Raw genomic sequence first — 18,829 nt, forward strand, 5'->3', positions numbered from 1 at the left:
TTGTCACCCAGAAGAAAATGCTGCAGCTGGTCTTTCCCAACAAAGGGAGACAGTAGCCTTTGTCCCCTCAGGAGCTGCTTACCACGTGTTCTCAGATGTTACAGGAGGTGGACCAGTTCTCTCAGGCAGCGAGACAACTCTGGGGGAACAGGCACAATGGTGGCCCCGTCTGGATAAGCTGACGGTGCTCTTCTTTTCCTCTCCCAGATGTGGCTTCTTCATAAGCCAAATAGGCGAGTGGTCGGGGCTGTGGCAGAAATCCTCACCTCCGCACCTGTCATCCTGGAATCCTCTCAGGGAAGAAAGCTTTGCTTTGCTTTATTCCTGTGGTAGTCAATAATTCAGTAGAATTGTTTTTTAATTCATAAAATATTTATTGCAGATAGCAAAATATGCTCATTACATTGATTTTCTCAGAATTCATGAGAATATTAAAGGACTTACCTAAGCATTTTGGGGGTTGTGACCACATTCCATCATGAAATGTTACTTTCCTACTTCCCTGAAGTTCATAGTAAGCCTGGCATTGATACTCAATTGATGACCCTGGGGCATAGGCCCTTAATGGGAACATGGTAATGTCTTCATTCTCAATAGCTGGAGGGGGTCCACTTTTTCCTCTAAACTCTATAAAGAGATATTATTTGATTTAAAGAGAGACCAATATTAAAACATAGTTTTTAATAAAGCTAATACAAATATAGCACTATAGTCCTATTAAGACATGATTTCAGATGAGAGTATGATTCATTGGAGTCATTTTCATCACTTAAACTCAGAAAAAAATATGAATCCCTTTTAAATGGTTGTGCCTTGTTGTTGGGAGGGCAGACTGGAGCAGCCTCTGTAGAAAATGGTGTGGTGGTTACCTTAAAAACATGGAGCTGCCTTATGACCCAGAGATTTCACTTCTGGGTATATATTCCAAGAAAACCAGAACACCAATTTGAAAGCATTTATTTACCCCACTTTGCACTGTAGTGTTATTTACAATGGCCAACATTTGGAAGCAGCCCAAGTGCTCCTCAACAGACAAGCAGATAAAAAAGCAGTGGTACATATATGCAACGGAGTACTAGTTGGCCATAAAAAGGAAATAAATCTTACCACTGTGACAACATGGCTGGACCTAGAGGGTACAGGCTAGTGAAACAAGTCAGTCAGAGAAGTACAAATAGCATATGATGTTAGTTCTATGAGGAATCTCCAGAGCAAAATAAATGAACAAATTAAAGAACAAGAATCATTGATAGAGAGAAGACTGACGGTTGCGTTGGTGGTAGAGTGGTTAGCATAGCTGCCTTCTAGAGAACACCGACAGCTATCAGAGGGACAGGGGGTTGGGAGCTGGAGGCCAAAGATGCAGGGATTGGAAATTAGATTGGTAATTAGCAAACAGTCATGGGGATGTAAAGGTCAGTATAAGAAATCTAATCAATAATACTATAATAACTACAGTTAGTGCCAAGTAGTAACTAGAAACATCAGGGGGACACTTTATAATATACATGCTTGTCTAACCACCCTGCTTTACAACGGAAACCAATAAAAAATAATAATGAACAAAAATGGCGACTGGAACAATTAAATTAAAAGACTTTTAAAGTCATTCTAATGTTAACAAATATGTCTGCCTTGCAGCTTTGCAGTATTTAGAAAATGGTGTAGTTAATGACTGTGTACTGGACAGGGGGATAGCTAAGATAAAGGAAATTTCTTGTTCTTATGTGCAACATACTACAGTGTCTACTGGATCTTATCATTTTTTATTGGTTTTCATTTTTATTTAAAAAAGAATGTAACTTGTCAAATAAAATCATAGAATTACAAATTGGTGTAATGTGAAATGTATTTTCTACATTTCTTTCGTAGACAAGATAAGGTAGCAACGTTTCTGCTTGTTCCTTAGGCCATGCGTAACAGAAGGACCGGAACGCATTGTAAACGAACAAAAGAAACTTAAGAGTGTCAGAGAAGTCAATCTGGTTCAGGACTCACTGCAGTGAGTGTAGGTTTCAGTCTTCTCTTCTGTGTCTCCTGGAGTGTGTCCTGATGAAGAAAGAGACCTAGAAATGGTATCAAGTTCACTGGGGGTAAAAAAAAAATCCCAACAAAAGTCTATTCTGTTTAGCCAAAGGTCCAGAAAAGGAGCAGCATTTAAAAACAAAAAACAAAAAAACAATTCTGTGCCATACTCCTCTTACTCAATAAAGAAATGCTTGAGAATAAACCTAAGGCCAACCTCCTACCCACATTGATCAACAAGGGCCAGTGAGGGTCTTAGACGTCCTCTGACAAGCAAATAAGACAAGTCAGACAAGTTACCTCTTTCATATCCTGTGCTCTCAGTAGGCCCCGTGGAAAGCCTAGACTTACCCTTTGCACAGGTATTGATGTTATTCCGATATATGTAAGATTTGATGAAAGTCAGAGTATTGGTCTAAACCCGTTGTCTTAGGGGTGGAGCATCAGCTGGTGTGTGGATATTTTGGGTTCAATTCCCAGTCAAGGCACAGAGGAGAAACCCCCATCTGCTTATCCACCCTACCTCCTCTTTCTTTTCACTCTCTCTTTCTCTCTCTCTCTTCTCCCCTCCTGCAGCCATTGCTCAATTGGAACAAGTTGGCCCCAGATGCTGAGGATGGCTCCCTGTCCTCTACCTCAGATGCTAAAAAAAATGTCTCGGTTTGCAATGGAGCAAGGGCCCCAGATGGATAGAGCATCGCACCCTGGTGGGCTTGCTGGGTAGACATTGGCTGGTGCACATGTAGGAGTCTGTGTCCCCTCCTCTCAATAAAAAAAAAGAAGACAGAGTCTTAGGACATAATACCCAAAATGTGAATAATACAACTTAAGATCACTCAGAAAAGTCTCAAAGGATCAAGGACAATCGAGAGAAGACAATACTGGATGACACACAATGTAAATTTATGGGTCATGGCTTTAGTTTTTTTGTTGTTTTTTAAAGATTTTATTCATTCATTTTATAGAGGAAAGAGAGAGAGAGAAGGGAGAAGCAGGAAGCATCAACTCCCATATGTGCCTTGACCAGGCAAGGCCAAGGTATTAATTCGGCGACCTCAGAGTTCCAGGTCTATGATTTATCCACTGCGCCATCACAGGTCAGGCTGGGCCATCGTTTTCTAACACTCTGAATGGAATCATTGAACTGAAAACCGCGTAACAGAATTAAAAAGAAAACTCATTGGATGGGCTCAATGATAGATTTCAGATGACAGAAGCATAAATCCTTAAGCCTTAAGAGAGAATCATATAAGTTACTCACTTTGAAAATGGACCACAACAGAAAGTAAATAGAGCTTCGGGGAGCAGTGAGAAGATGGCAAAATTTGGAGGCCCAGAAAGAGAAAAGAAAGGGCTGAAAACTAAAAGCCACATTCCAAAAATAGTTGGTGAAAAATTCTAATACAGCATGAGGCTTCAATCGACACATAATAAATATGAATGAACTTCAAACAGGAGAAAATCAGAGACATTTATCCCAGGATCCATCATCCCCTAAGTGCTGAAAACACAAAAAGAAAAAAATTTCAAAAACAGGTAGGTAGTCATTATGTAATACTCATATGGACAAAAGGATTCAAATGTCAGTGGGACTTGTACCCTAATAAATACAATGAAAAAATAAAACATAAAGAAACCTTATAAGTATTATAAGGAAGTGTATGGTTTTATATCCTAAAATTGAAGAAATAAGTATAGAATGACATAAATATTACCTAGTTGGGGGGCAGATCAATAATGGACTATATTATAATTATTAAATATCCAAGATAGTCAAATATTTCTTAATTAAAAATGAAACTTTGACAATATAACTTTAACCTGAAATATGTCTAACATTCATCAATTGGGTCTAATATTCATCAACTCATTAATATTTTCACAAAATGGTTACCTGGGAACTATTGCAATAAATTAGACATTCCTATAATATTTTCATTTTTGGAAAAAAAAATGTCAATGGAGTCACATCTGTGATGAGGGAATTAGAAATAGAAACAAAATTTGACAAGTTCAGGAAAAAACAAACTGTCAACGCCAAATTCTACCCTGTTCTACCATCCATTAGGATTAAAGTGTGAAATAAAGATATTCTCAGTGTAAGGAAAATGAAGAGAATTTTCTCCAGCAGACCTAACCTTAATGAAGTGCTAAAGCAATCTTCAAATAGAAAGGAAAGATAGCAGACGTATGGAGATGTTAGGAAGAAAGAAAAGCCAATGGAATTGATAGAAATACTGGTAAATACAATAGGACCACTTTTTTCCAGTGAGCGTGTTAAATTATGGTGGATGTTTGTGCAAAAATGTATCATTTGATATGGTGCTTGTTATATGCAGAGGAAACACCTCAGACCTTCAGGTTTATTTATTTATTTATTTATTTATTTTTTGTATTTTTCTGAAGCTGGAAATGGGGAGAGACAGTCAGACAGACTCCCGCATGCGCCCGACTGGGATCCACCCGGCACGCCCACCAGGGGCGACGCTCTGCCCACCAGGGGGCGATGCTTTGCCCCTCCGGGGCATTGCTCTGCCGTGACCAGAGCCACTCTAGCGCCTGGGGCAGAGGCCAAGGAGCCATCCCCAGCGCCGGGGCCATCTTTGCTCCAATGGAGCCTTGGCTGCAGGAGGGGAAGAGAGAGACAGAGAGGAAGGAGGGGGGGGGGGTGGAGAAGCAAATGGGCTCTTCTCCTATGTGCCCTGGCCGGGAATCGAATCCGTGTCCCCCACATGCCAGGCCGACGCTCTACCTCTGAGCCAACCGGCCAGGGCCAGACCTTCAGGTTTATAAATGGTGTACCTAATTGGAAGTAAGGTTTTCACCTTTCACTTGAAGTGGTCACAGATCAATTTTAGTTGGAAGTGGTAGGCTGTCTATAAGTATATTTTAATATCTCAAGCAAGCACTAATAAAACTATACAAAGAGACACACTGAAAAACAATATGGATATATAAAAACAAAGTTCTTTTTAAATGTTCAATAAAAGAAAAAATGAAAAGGATCCACGGGGAAGCAAGAAATAAAGGCAAGCAGGAATGAGAAACAGAGGAAGGACACACACAACAAATAAAATGGCTCTCTGAGCCCGTAACATATCAACGATGACTTTAAATGTAAATAGCTGGACTACACCAGCTAAAAGTCTGAAAATGCATGGTGGACACATAAAATGGCCCAGTTCTATGCTGCCTGCAGGAAAGTCACTTCAAACCTGAAAGCATTGGATGACTCCAAGGAAAAGATTTAAAATATCCACTGAAATGTTAAAAAGAAAGGTTCTTAGGATAAGTAACTTTCAGCCAAACTTACTTTCTCTAAAACAAAGAGACTTTCAGCAGAATATACTTTTTTATAAAAGACTCCCTACCCCTGGACTTGAGGCTGGCTTCCCATGATGTAGCCTTGGGGAGAGTTCCACAAGCTTGCAGATGTTCCCAGAATGTAAGAGAGCTTGTTTCACTGCTTTGTTTTACTGCAATGCTTCCCCATCTCCCCATTCCCCAGTCAGTCAGTAATTTGGTCTTTAAAATCTGACATCAGGCCCTGGCCGGTTGGCTCAGCGGTAGAGCGTAGGCCTAGCGTGCGGAGGACCTGGGTTCGATTCCCGGCCAGGGCACACAGGAGAAGCGCCCATTTGCTTCTCCACCCCTCCGCTGCGCCTTCCTCTCTGTCTCTCTCTTCCCCTCCCGCAGCCAAGGCTCCATTGGAGCAAAGATGGCCCCGGCGCTGGGGATGGCTCTGTGGCCTCTGCCCCAGGCGCTAGAGTGGCTCTGGTCGCAACATGGCGACGCCCAGGATGGGCAGAGCATCGCCCCCTGGTGGGCAGAGCGTCGCCCCATGGTGGCGTGCCGGGTGGATCCCGGTCGGGCGCATGCGGGAGTCTGTCTGACTGTCTCTCCCTGTTTCCAGCTTCAGAAAAATGCAAAAAAAAATAAAATAAAATAAAATAAAAAATAAAATCTGACATCAAACTGTGTTTGAGGCCACAAGATTTGAACAACTTAGGTCTCTTTTAGGTCACTGGATTTAAAATAACGTCTCTTTAATTTGGCTACTTAAGTGTGTGGCAAAACATCTGTTTCTCAATGTTCCAATACAACATCCAACAGGCCTAAGTTTATTTGGAAAAACTAGAATTGGTTAATATACCTTCTTCATTGGCTCCTTTCATTCGTGAACCCTAAATGCTGCGGTTCTCATGACAGGGTTCTCAGATGTTTTTAAAATGTATCTACACACTAATACCCTGGATGAACTCAGCTGGTGCCCTGTCGTCATATATAATCTGCATGCTGAAGAAGCCCAGACTTTATCCCGTCCTCTGATCACGCCCCAGCTGCCTAGTCTCCAAGAAGAATGCCACAGGGCTGTCAAGTGTACCTAAGGTGTCTTGAATGCATCTATTCCTCAGGAAACACTCAGTGGCTTATTGCTTAAGACAACTTTTACATGGTTCCAACTCCTCTTCTAATGTCCTTAAATCTTCCATAAAACAAATGTGGCCATATTACTTTTTCAGTCCATAAGAAGAATTGAACTTTAAGCACCATCATTTTATTTCCATTAAAAAATTTCAATCCAGTCTGACCAGGAGATGGTGCAGCAGATAGAGTGTCGACCTGAGATGCTGAGGACCCAGGTTCAAAATCCTGAGATCGCCACCTTGAGCACAGACTCATCTGGCTTGAGTGCCGGGTCACCAGCTTGAGTGTGGGATCATAGACACAAACAACTCCACGGTCTCTGGCTTGGGCTCAGGTCACTGACTTGAAGCCTAAGGTTGCTAGCTTGAGCCCAGGGTACTGGCTTGAGCAAGGGGTCATTGGCTCGCCTGCCGCCTCCTTCTATCCCTCGGTCAAGGCACATATGAGAAAGCAATCAATGAACAACTAAGGAGCAGCAACAAAGAATTGATGCTTCTCATCTCTCTCCTTTCCTGTCTGTCTGGCCCTGCCTTGCCCTCTCTTTCTCAAAAAAAAAAAAAAAAAAAAAAAAAAGAAACAAAAAACAAATTTTACTCCATAAGAACTACTTCATTATGTGTTTATGTCAACACATTTTGTCCCTAATGTATTCTGTAAAATTGGGGCAGTGGGGGTGGGGAGAATAAGATAACTTTACCTTTGAACTCGGGGGTTTTGACCAGTTCCCATTAAAACTTGTCACTTCTGCTTCTCCATATCAGTCCAAAGACTTGGTGCATTCATAATATACTGTCTCACCAGACACATACCTAGGCTTCTTACTTTGTTTTTTTTTTTTTTTTTTTTTTTTTTCCTGCAGTTTTATCTCTCTCTTTTTTTTTTTTTTTTTTGTCTTTAAATAAATTTTTATTAATGGTAATGGGATGACATTAATAAATCAGGGTACATATATTCAAAGAAAACATGTCTAGGTTATTTTGTCATTAAATTATGTTGCATACCCCTCACCCAAAGTCAGAATGTCCTCCGCCACACTCTATCTGGTTCTCTGTGCCCCTCCCCCTCCCCCTAACTCTCTCCCTCCCTCCCTCCCTCCCATGTCCTCCCTCCCCCCACCCCTGGTAACCACCACACTCTTGTCCATGTCTCTTAGTCTCGTTTTTATGTTCCACCAATGTATGGAATCATATAGTTCTTGTTTTTTTCTGATTTACTTATTTCACTTCGTATAATGTTATCAAGTTCCCACCATTTTGCTGTAAATGATCTGATGTCATCATTTCTTATGGCTGAGTAGTATTCCATAGTGTATATGTGCCACATCTTCTTTATCCAGTCTTCTATTGAAGGGCTTTTTGGTTGTTTCCATGTCTTGGCCACTGTGAACAGTGCTGCAATGAACATGGGGCTACATGTGTCTTCACGTATCAATGTTTCTGAGGTTTTGGGGTATATACCCAGTAGAGGGATTGCTGGGTCATAAGGTAGTTCTATTTGCAGTTTTTTGAGGAACCACCATACTTTCCTCCATAATGGTTGTACTTCTTTACAGTCCCACCAACAGTGAATGAGGGTTCCTTTTTCTCCACAGCCTCTCCAACATTTGCTATTACCCGTCTTGTTGATAATAGCTAATCTAACAGGGGTGAGGTGATATCTCATTGTAGTTTTGATTTGCATTTCTCTAATAACTAATGAATCTGAGCATCTTTTCATATATCTGTTGGCCATTTGTATCTCTTCCTGGGAGAAGTGTCTGTTCATGTCCTTTTCCCATTTTTTTATTGGATTGTTTGCTTGTTTGTTGTTGAGTTTTATGATTTCTTTGTAAATTTTGGATATTAGGCCCTTATCTGAGCTGTTGTTTGAAAATATCATTTCCCATTTAGTTGGCTGTCTGTTTATTTTGATATCAGTTTCTCTTGCTGAGCAAAAACTTTTTATTCTGATGTAGTCCCATTCATTTATCTTTGCCTTCACTTCTCTTGCCATTGGAGTCAAGTTCATAAAATGTTCTTTAAAACCCAGGTCCATGAGTTTAGTACCTATGTCTTCTTCTATGTACTTTATTGTTTCAGGTCTTATATTTAGGTCTTTGATCCATTTTGAATTAATTTTAGTACACGGGGACAGGCTGTAGTCGAGTTTCATTCTTTTGCATGTGGCTTTCCAGTTTTCCCAACACCATTTGTTGAAGAGGCTTTCTTTTCTCCATTGTGTGTTGTTGGCCCCTTTATCAAAGATTATTTGACCATATATATGTGGTTTTATTTCTGGGCTTTCTATTCTGTTCCATTGGTCTGAGTGTCTATTTTTCTGCCAATACCATGCTGTTTTGATTATCGTGGCCCTATAATATAGTTTAAAGTCAGGTATTGTAATGCCCCCAGCTTCATTCTTTTTCCTTAGGATTGTTTTGGCTATTCGGGGTTTTTTATAGTTCCATATAAATCTGATGATTTTCTGTTCCATTTCTTTAAAAAATCTCATAGGGATTTTGATGGGAATTGCATTAAATTTGTATATTGCTTTGGATAATATGGCCATTTTGATTATATTTATTCTTCCTATCCAAGAACAAGGAATATTTTTCCATCTCATTGTATCTTTTTTGATTTCCCTTAACAATGCTTTGTAATTTTCATTATAAAGGTCCTTTACATTCTTTGTTATGTTTATTCCTAGGTATTTTATTTTTTTTGTTGCAATCGTGAAGGGGATTATTTTTTTGAGTTCGTTTTCTAATATTTCATTGTTGGCATAGAGAAAGGCTATGGACTTTTGTATGTTAATTTTGTATCCTGCGACCTTACTGTATTGGTTTATTGTTTCTAATAATCTTTTTGTGGAGTCCTTCGGGTTTTCGATGTATAGGATCATATCATCAGCAAAAAGTGATACCTTTACTTCTTCTTTTCCGATATGGATGCCTTTTATTTCTTTGTCTTGTCTGATTGCTCTGGCCAGAACTTCTAGCACCACGTTAAATAAGAGTGGAGAGAGTGGACAACCCTGTCTTGTTCCTGATTTAAGGTAGAAAGTCCTCAGTTTTATGCCATTTAATATGATGTTAGCTGATGGTTTATCATATATGGCCTTTATCATGTTGAGATATTTTCCTTCTATACCCATTTTGTTGAGAGTCTTAAACATAAAATTGTGTTGTATTTTATCAAAAGCCTTTTCTGCATCTATTGATAAGATCATGTGGTTTTTGTTCTTTGTTTTGTTGATATGGTGTATTACGTTAACCGTTTTGCGTATGTTGAACCATCCTTGAGATTCTGGGATGAATCCCACTTGATCATGATGTATTATTTTTTTAATATGTTGTTGTATTCGGTTTGCCAGTATTTTGTTTAGTATTTTAGCATCTGTATTCATTAGAGATATTGGTCTGTAGTTTTCTTTCTTTGTGCCATCCTTGCCAGGTTTTGGTATGAGGGTTATGTTGGCCTCATAAAATGTGTTTGGAAGTATTGCTTCTTCTTCAATTTTTTGGAAGACTTTGAGTAGAATAGGAACCAAGTCTTCTTTGAATGTTTGATAGAATTCACTAGTATAACCGTCTGGGCCTGGACTTTTCTTTTTGGGGAGGTTTTTAATAGTTTTTTCTATTTCCTCCCTGCTGATTGGTCTGTTTAGGCTTTCTGCTTCTTCATGACTCAGTCTAGGAAGGTTGTATTGTTCTAGGAATTTATTCATTTCTTCTAGATTGTTGTATTTGGTGGCATATAATTTTTCATAGTATTCTACAATAATTCTTTGTATATCTATAATGTCTGTGGTGATCTCTCCTCTTTCACTTTGGATTTTATTTATTTGAGTCCTGTGCCTTTTTTCCTTGGTGAGTCTTGCCAAGGGTTTGTCAATTTTGTTGATCTTTTCAAAGAACCAGCTCCTTGTTTTATTGATTTTTTCTATAGTTTTTCTGTTCTCTATTTCATTTATTTCTGCTCTGATTTTTATTATCTCCTTTCTTCGGCTGGTTTTGGGTTGTCTTTGTTCTTCTTTTTCTAGTTCCTTAAGGTGTGAAGTTAAGTGGTTTACTTTGACTCTCTCTTGTTTGTTCATATAGGCCTGAAGTGATATGAACTTTCCTCTTATTACTGCTTTTGCTGCATCCCAGAGATTCTGATATGTCGTATTTTCATTTTCATTTGTCTGTATATATCTTTTGATCTCTGCGCTTATTTCTTATTTGACCCATTCATTTTTTAGAAGTATGTTGTTTAGTTTCCACATTTTTGTGGGTTTTTCCCCCTCTTTTTTGCAGTTGAATTCTAGTTTCAAGGCTTTATGATCAGAAAATATGCTTGGTACAATTTCAATTTTTCTAAATTTGCTGATATTGTCTTTGTGGCCCAACATATGGTCAATTCTTGAGAATGTTCCATGTACACTAGAGAAAAATGTATACTCTGTCGCTTTGGGATGAAGTGTCCTATAGATGTCTATCATATCCAGGTGTTCTAGTATTTCGTTTAAGGCCACTATATCTTTATCGATTCTCTGTTTGGATGACCGATCTAGAGCCGTCAGTGGTGTATTGAGTTCTCCAAGTATGATTGTATTTTTGTTAGTTTTTGTTTTAAGGTCAATAAGTAGCTGTCTTATATATTTTGGTGCTCCTTGGTTTGGTGCATATATATTAAGGATTGTTATGTCTTCTTGATTCAGTGTCCCCTTAATCATTATGAAATGACCATTTTTGTCTCTGAGTACTTTTTCTGTCTTGTAGTCAGCATTATTAGATATGAGTATTGCTACACCTGCTTTTTTTTGGGTGTTGTTTGCTTGGAGTATTGTTTTCCAGCCTTTCACTTTGAATTTGTTTTTATCCTTGTTGCTTAGATGTGTTTCTTGTAGGCAGCATATAGTTGGATTTTCTTTTTTAATCCATTCTGCTACTCTGTGTCTTTTTATTGGTAAGTTTAATCCATTTACATTTAGTGTAGTTATTGACACTTGTGGGTTCCCCACTGCCATTTTATAAAATGCTTTCTATTAGTTTTGTATCTTGTTTGATTCTTCTCTTTTGTTTTTCTATCATTTGTTTTTGTTTGTTTGTGTTCCATACTTCTTTCCTCTGTTGCTACCTTTTTTAAGTCAAGTGTTTTTGTGGTGGTTTTTTCAAGGGTGGTTACCATTAAGTAATGAAAAGGGTACCTACCATATTCATTGTAGTACCCTATCTTATGAGTATTTCTGCACTTCATCATCCTTTGCTACTGTTAATCTCCATCCTCTCCCCCCTTTTTTTCCTTTGTTGTCACAGTTTAAGTTTGGTTTTATTGTGTTCTTGGTGGAGCTGTTACTTGTGGTGTTGTTTTCTTTTGTTCTTTGAATCTGGTTGGAAAACCCCCTTTAGTATTTCCTGGAGTGGGGGCTTTCTGCTGATAAATTCTCTCATCTTTTCTGTATTTGTGAATGTTTTTATATCTCCTTCGTACTTGAAGGACAGCTTTGATGGGTATAGTATTCTTGGCTGAAAGTTCCTCTCTTTCAGGGCTTTAAATATTGGGGTCCACTCTCTTCTAGCTTGTAGAGTTTCTGCTGAGAAATCTGATGATAATCTAATAGGCCTTCCTTTATATGTTGTACTCTTCTTTTCCCTGGCTGCCTTGAGAATTTTTTCTTTGTCATTGGTTTGTGTCATGTTTATTATGATGTGCCTTGGAGTGGGTTTGTTGGGGTTAAGAAAACTCGGTGTTCTGTTTGCTTCTTGAATTTGAGGCTTTAGTTCTTTCCACAGGCTTGGGAAGTTCTCGTCTATTATTTGTTTGAGTATATTCTCCATTCCATTTTCTTTCTCTTCTCCCTCTGATATACCTATTATTCTTATGTTATTCTTTCTGATGGAGTCAGACAATTCCTGTAGGGCTTTCTCATTTTTTATTATTTTTAAGTCTCTTTCTTCTTCTCTCTGTTGTGCCTCAAGTTGTTTGTCTTCTATTTCACTAATCCTATCTTCAATCTGGGCTGTTCTGTTAGCTAAGCTTGTTACCTCGTTTTTCAGCTCGTGAATTGAGTTTTTCATTTCTGTTTGATTTGTTTTTATAGTTTCAATTTCCTTGGTAATATATTCTTTGTGTTCATTGAGTTGTTTTCTGATCTCCCTAAATTGCCTTTCTGTGTTTTCTTGTATATCTCTGAGTATTTTTAAGATTTCTATTTTAAATTCTCTGTCATTTAGCTCCAAGGCTTCCAATATGTTAAGTCTTTTCTCCATAGATTTTTCCACATCTATTTGTTACCTCTCTTTCTTTTGTATCCATAATATTTGATTTCCTCTTTCTTATTGGCATCTGAGGGTGGTCTTGTTGATAGCACTAATTAGAATTAATAAAGAGTAAAAAGTAAAAAAAAAAAAAAAAAAAAAAAGGTAAAACACCCCACAAAAAAAAAAAAAACAGTAATAATTTATTATTTCCCCCTTTTTTCTTTCTTCTCTTTCCCTCCTCTCCCCTCCTCAGGGAAATATTGTAATGGCCTGTGAATTATATTATGCTAAATGGAACAAAAACTGCCTATAATGGAGGGCCTGATTTGGGGTGAAGAGTTCAAGGGGCAAAAAAAGGGAATAGGGACCTACTAAATGCAAAAAATAAAAATAAAAAAAATAAAAAAAGGAAGAAAATCTTAGACAAGCGTAAGATGATTTGCTTGTAAGTGATGGTTGACTCAGAGATATAATGAGAGGGATAAGAGGGAACCAGAAAAAAGGAGGAAAAAAAAAAGAATAATAAGGAAGAAAAAAATAAAAATAATAAGTAAAAATCTGTTGTATTAAGTGGAGCGAAGACTAAATACAATGGAGACCTTGGGTTGGGAGGAATGCTAGTGAGTTAAAAAGCAACGTAAAAAGTACCCAAAATGCCACAAAAATAAACAAACAAGAAAAAAACAAAAACAAAAGTGAAAAAGAAAAATAAAGTAAAAAAAAAACCTTGAGTCCCAAATTAACTAATTTGTTTGTGATTGAGGATTAAATGGGAGGAAAGTAAAACGAGAAAAGAAAAAACGAATAGAAAGGAAAAAATAAGAAAAAGAGAAAAACGAAGGAAGAAAAAAAAAGGAAGAGAAAAAAACAAAATAAAGCAAAACAAAACAAAAACAAAAGAGGAGAGAGTGAGAGTTAAGTGTTTTGGATTATAACCTTAAAGGAGGGTGAGGATGAAGAAGAGAAATAAAATGTAACACTCATGGGTAGTGTAGTTCAAGAAAAGGGAAGCATAAGATGGGCAGAGAATAGAAGGACCGAGGTGGAGGAAATAGAAATAATAATAATAAAGGCAATAAGATAAAAGAAACAAACAACAGCAAAAAAAAAATTAGTGGAACAAGTTGTAAAGTCTGTGGATTTTTCTTTATTTTGAGAGGTTAACTTCTTCCTTTTTCTTTTCTCTCCCTTTTCCTGGTCGGTGACTCTGTACCCCAGGCTCTGCCCCTGTGTCACACTTAGGTAGGGATTTGCAGTTGATGGGATTCTATGGCAATGTCATATAATTGGCTTTAGTCTTGCTGGTAGTCAAGGCTTGTTGGCGTTTGCAGGGTCCAATGATGAGAGAGTTTGCTTTCCTGGAGTCTCTCTCCTAGTCCCCCCTTCCTGAATTAGCAGCCTGGTGATCCAGCTATAAGGCTGCAACTGCTTCTGCCTGGGGAGTAAGAGGCTCAAAGAGCTGGGAAATCCCCACACTATCCCCACTCAGCGCAAGGCTTTGAGAAATGCTCTGGCCGTCAGAGCCTCCAGTGTAATCAGTCAGGCAGGAGTGGGAGTCAATTGTTGTCAAGGTGACTGTTTAGCACCTAGCATTCAGTTGGACCACTCAACCCAGGCTTTCCACACTTTGTAGCCTGTTTTGGCTGGGAAGAAGAGGCACTAGTCTCTGCTTGCGACTAGTGTAGTATAGATCTTATTATCTGCCAAGTCCCTCTTGTTAGCGTTTATCCCTGAATATGGAGGCTCTATCAATCAGAAGTTGCCCCCGCCCCTTTAGCGAGAGGCACTAAAAAATATCACGCCTCTTGTCTTGGATTGCTGAACTGAGAGAGATCTTATCAATTAGAACCCGTGGGTGCGCAGATTTCATGGGTTAAGCTAATTTCAGTGATTGGGTCCGCAGCTGTGCTCCCGAAGGTATTTCAGGCTGCCTGAGCGCCCCTCCCCCAATGCTTGATTGTTAGCTTGAATGGCTGGGTGAGGTGCCCCGCCCACGGAGAGAATCTCCCAAGTAGAGAAGACCGCCCTGGCGCGCCTCTCCCGCTCGCCCCGCTGCTGGCGGCTGGGGTGCACTGGGCGCAGGATAATGGGGCACCCTGGGTGTGCGGGCCAGTAGGGCGCTCTGGGCGCGTGGATTGCCCAGGGCACGTGCGCGAATGGGGTGCTCCGGGCACTGGTGGCTGGGGTCTCTCACTCGCAGTGTGCGGGCCGCTGGGAATGTTAGCGGTGCTCGCTCTGCAACCGGACCGGGTGCGCGCCGGCGGCTACTCGCTCTGCAACCGGACTGGGCGCGCACCGGCGGCTGCTCGCCGCTCCCGAGTGTGGGCCGACTCACCGCAGGCGCACTCCCTCCGCGGCTCCCGAGTGTGGGCGGTGCTCGCTCTGCAACCAGACCGGGCGCGCTCCGGCGGCTGCTCGCCGCTCCCGAGTGTGGGCTGACTCACCGCAGGCGCACTCCCTCCGCGGCTTGAATGAACGTCCCTGCGGTAGCTTCCTCTACACCCTCGTTTCTCAGATTCAAGTGATAACAGTCCTTTCGCTTTCAGTTTGTGTGGAACTCCGGAATGCTCCGAGGATAAATTTTTCTGTTTCTAGTTGATAAATTTGTTGTGATTTTGGGGAGATCTGTCGGATGCGCTGCTCACGGCGCCATTTCCGTGACGTCACTCGGCTTCTTACTTTGTATAATGGCATTTTCCACTGTGGGGGGACTCCCACAGGACACATCTGAACAAAAATTAAAAAAAAATTTATCTCTAATGTAATTGTTTAGAACTCAAATCAATCAATGAGATTCCAATGGACTTCTAGAATTTAAAATCAATCATTAATCTGTCATGAAGACTGAAATATTTTATAAATTTACATGTAAGGTAGAAAAAAAGAAGGTAAAGCAATATTATTTTTGTAAGAGCTAAGCCTCTATACATTAAATTTCTTTCTTATTTTTTTAAAGATTAATAGAAAATTTTAGACTTATGAAAATGATAGTTATTCTGGACATTTCCATTTGAGATTAAGAAAATAAATCTTGTAAATTATATAAATTCAGCTGACCGGGTCATGGTGCAGTGCATAGAGCTTCAGACCTGGATGTAGAGGACCCAGGTTCAAAACCGTGAAGTTGCTGGCTTAAAAGTAGACTCACCAGGTTGACTTTAGGCTCAGCGGCTTCATTGTGGAATCATAGACATGACCCCATGGTTGCCTGCTTGAACCCCAATGTCTATTGCTTGACAAAGGGGTGACTGGCTTGGCTTAAGCCCGGCCTGCCTACCAACCCCTGTCTATGTATCAATACATATGAGACAGCAATGAATGAACAACGAAAGTGACGCAACTAAGAGTTGATGCTTCTCATCTCTCTCCTGTCTGCTCCGTCCGTTCCTCTCTCTCGCTAAAAAAAAAATACACCACAATAAATAATATTTTATCAACATACCTCTGCAAGTTAGTGTTCCTATCCATCTGCCATTTATACACTGGACATAATTAGACCCCTCCATCTGGTAATATTGTGGACATGTGCAAGTTACTTGCTCCCCTGAAGCATACAATTTCGTCTTCGCTTGTTGGAGCATGGCGTTATCGAAGCTTGGTGGCTCTGAACAAAACACTTCTCAAAGGACATAAAAAACATATCCTTCTTCTGTAAATCTATACAATTAATTGTACTCTAGAACGATAGGTGTATATCAAACAAGTGCATATGGTGAAATATTTTTCTAAAAACTTGAAAATATATGAGCAATCTTGAGTTGATTGCATTGAATGATTCTACAGTTATCAAAAGCACAACATGGAAAAAAAAAGCACAACATGGGAATGATAATTACTGAAAGCCCATCGACACCAGGATATGAGTAATGCTTGAGACCACGCTTCTTACATTCTTGTTTGTCCATACAGACACCCTACATGATTTCCCTGTTTCTGCTTTTGCCTCGTTAAAATCTTTTTTTCATAATGACTTCAGACACCTTAGAAAATTATACATCTATAAGGAGATCACTGATAAACTAACAGGGAACTGAAGAATGAAGAGATTGATAAGCAGGGATCGCCTACAAAACAGGAAGAGCACGTGGAACATGAACACAGTTTACATGAAAATGAAATAATTTGGCTCCTGTTGTCAAACATGGCATATTTCTAGGGATTTTAATTCCCGGCCAGTATCCAGGACTTTCCTGATATATCTTGTTATATTCTAGAATTGCTGCATTTTTATATTTGTATCATCAATGCTCTGACTTAAAGATATTTAAGAGCCTTAGGATATAAAGACACTATACTTATGCATTCTGGTGGATGGGACCATTTCCTCCTAAACATTTTACAGATGCAGGTCCATAAATCCCAATCCCTCAGCACATCAGTATGTGACTTCTGCTCCATGTGGATAACTCCTGGGACCCTTAGGTACTTGACCACTGTCTATTGAAAGTGGTGGTGAATCACAAGGAAGTCCTAAAAAAGAATGAAAGAAGGACTGCATATTTCACTAACTATGAAATTTATTTTATGTACTGGTGGTCCTATCTGGTACTTTCATTTGAAACAAAATGATCATACAACCACTAACCTCACATCACAGAGAGCTGCCCAATGCTTTCTAAAATCACCATTGTCATGTTTGTCTTGCTGTGAACATGAGCAAGAACACAAAACAAAAGACATTAACATATTCTAGAATGGCTCTCAGTGCCTCTCTAAATAATCATAAGTATTAAAAGAAAACTACACATTGAGAATTAGTCATCTAAGTATGTGTCATAAATGGTAAGAGATCAGGAGGGACACTGTAGGAAGAGCATAACGTTTTTAAAAACCCTGGTGGCAAAGCCTTCACTACAACCTGTATGAAGACATATGAATAGGTGTATCGATATGAATAGTTAGGTTTAATTTCACTACATGTCCAGTTTTAGTAGAAATTAAAAAGAGTCAAAAGTAAAATGGATTGCACAATGAGTCAATGGAATTATCAAAAATAAAACTGATTTGATTGTGCCAAAATGGTTGGGTAAAATATGTTAACATATAAATGATATATAAATACATAAATGGTTTTATATATTGATAAATTCAAATAAGAATGTCCCATGACTTGGATGACTATTTTAATGAACTGTATCGAAAACAGAATTGTAGTTTCAGTGCTGTGCTTACCTACACACTGAGGAGGAGAACTCCACTTCCCTAGGTGACATGTGATTCCATCAGCTTCAGATAGCCTGAAACCATCTTCGCAAATATAATTTAATTTGGTGCCATGTGCATATAGCTGGGATTCAAAATATTTCTTCTGAAGATCTAGATGAGTTAATGGTCCCAACCTCGATATGAATGGCTAAGAACATGGAGTTTTTTCTATACGAAGAGTAGAGGTCAAGCAGTCAAGCACAAATATAACGTTTAAATTGAAAAAGAAAAGCAAACACTATTTGGGATCTTAAAATAAGGACAGATTGAACAAATTAAATTACTTAATCACTAAAAAAACATTTGAAACTTGCAAAAATAAGTATCTCCATAATCGATGCTACACTCCTTTTGTTCCCTAGGCTCCTCCATCCTCTTCATCTTGAGGATGCATACAATACGCATAAATAGAAATTGCATCTGGGATTTACACAGTGAGCCAAAGTGCCTGTCTATGTTCATTTCAGGACAGAAGTGAGATAATGTTGGTTGATTTCTGAGCCTGGATTGTAATTTACTGTTTCAGCTGATGTGGAGAGGATATGGAGAAACGGCTTCTTCTGGGTCCATTACACCAGCAGTTTTCAACCTTTTTCATCTCATGGAGCACACAATCTAATTACTTAAATTCTGTGGCACATTGAAATATATATTTTCTACTGATCAAACATAAAAATTGGTATAATTGTGACTCATTTACAACAAATGGCTGTTGTTGTGTTGGCTGTTGTCATTTTTTTTTTTTATATTTAACAATCTAAGGGAAAAGAGGTCAGTTCTCTGCCTAAATGGTCAAGGATACATGCTTTTAAAATTCTTGTGGCATGCCAGTTGAAAATCATTGAAAATTGTTGCTTTACACACAGCATAGGGGAGTTTCACCCTCACTTGAAAGACAGTTGTAATGTTAATAATGCACTACTGATGAACACAGCCTAGTATCAACTG

The 18,829-nt window shown here is 39.1% G+C and overlaps 1 protein-coding gene and 1 pseudogene across 1 annotated transcript in view; both read right to left on the minus strand.

Annotated features, from left to right (window-relative positions):
* LOC136402219 (complement factor H-related protein 4-like) overlaps positions 1 to 18,829 on the minus strand; it is a 53,505-nt gene that overhangs the window by 22,161 nt on the left and 12,515 nt on the right. The gene's annotated exons all lie outside the window — the stretch shown is intronic.
* LOC136389736 (complement factor H-like) lies at positions 79 to 18,750 on the minus strand (annotated as a pseudogene).

This window comes from Saccopteryx leptura, chromosome 1, assembly GCF_036850995.1.
Source record: "Saccopteryx leptura isolate mSacLep1 chromosome 1, mSacLep1_pri_phased_curated, whole genome shotgun sequence".
Lineage (NCBI taxonomy): Eukaryota > Metazoa > Chordata > Mammalia > Chiroptera > Emballonuridae > Saccopteryx > Saccopteryx leptura.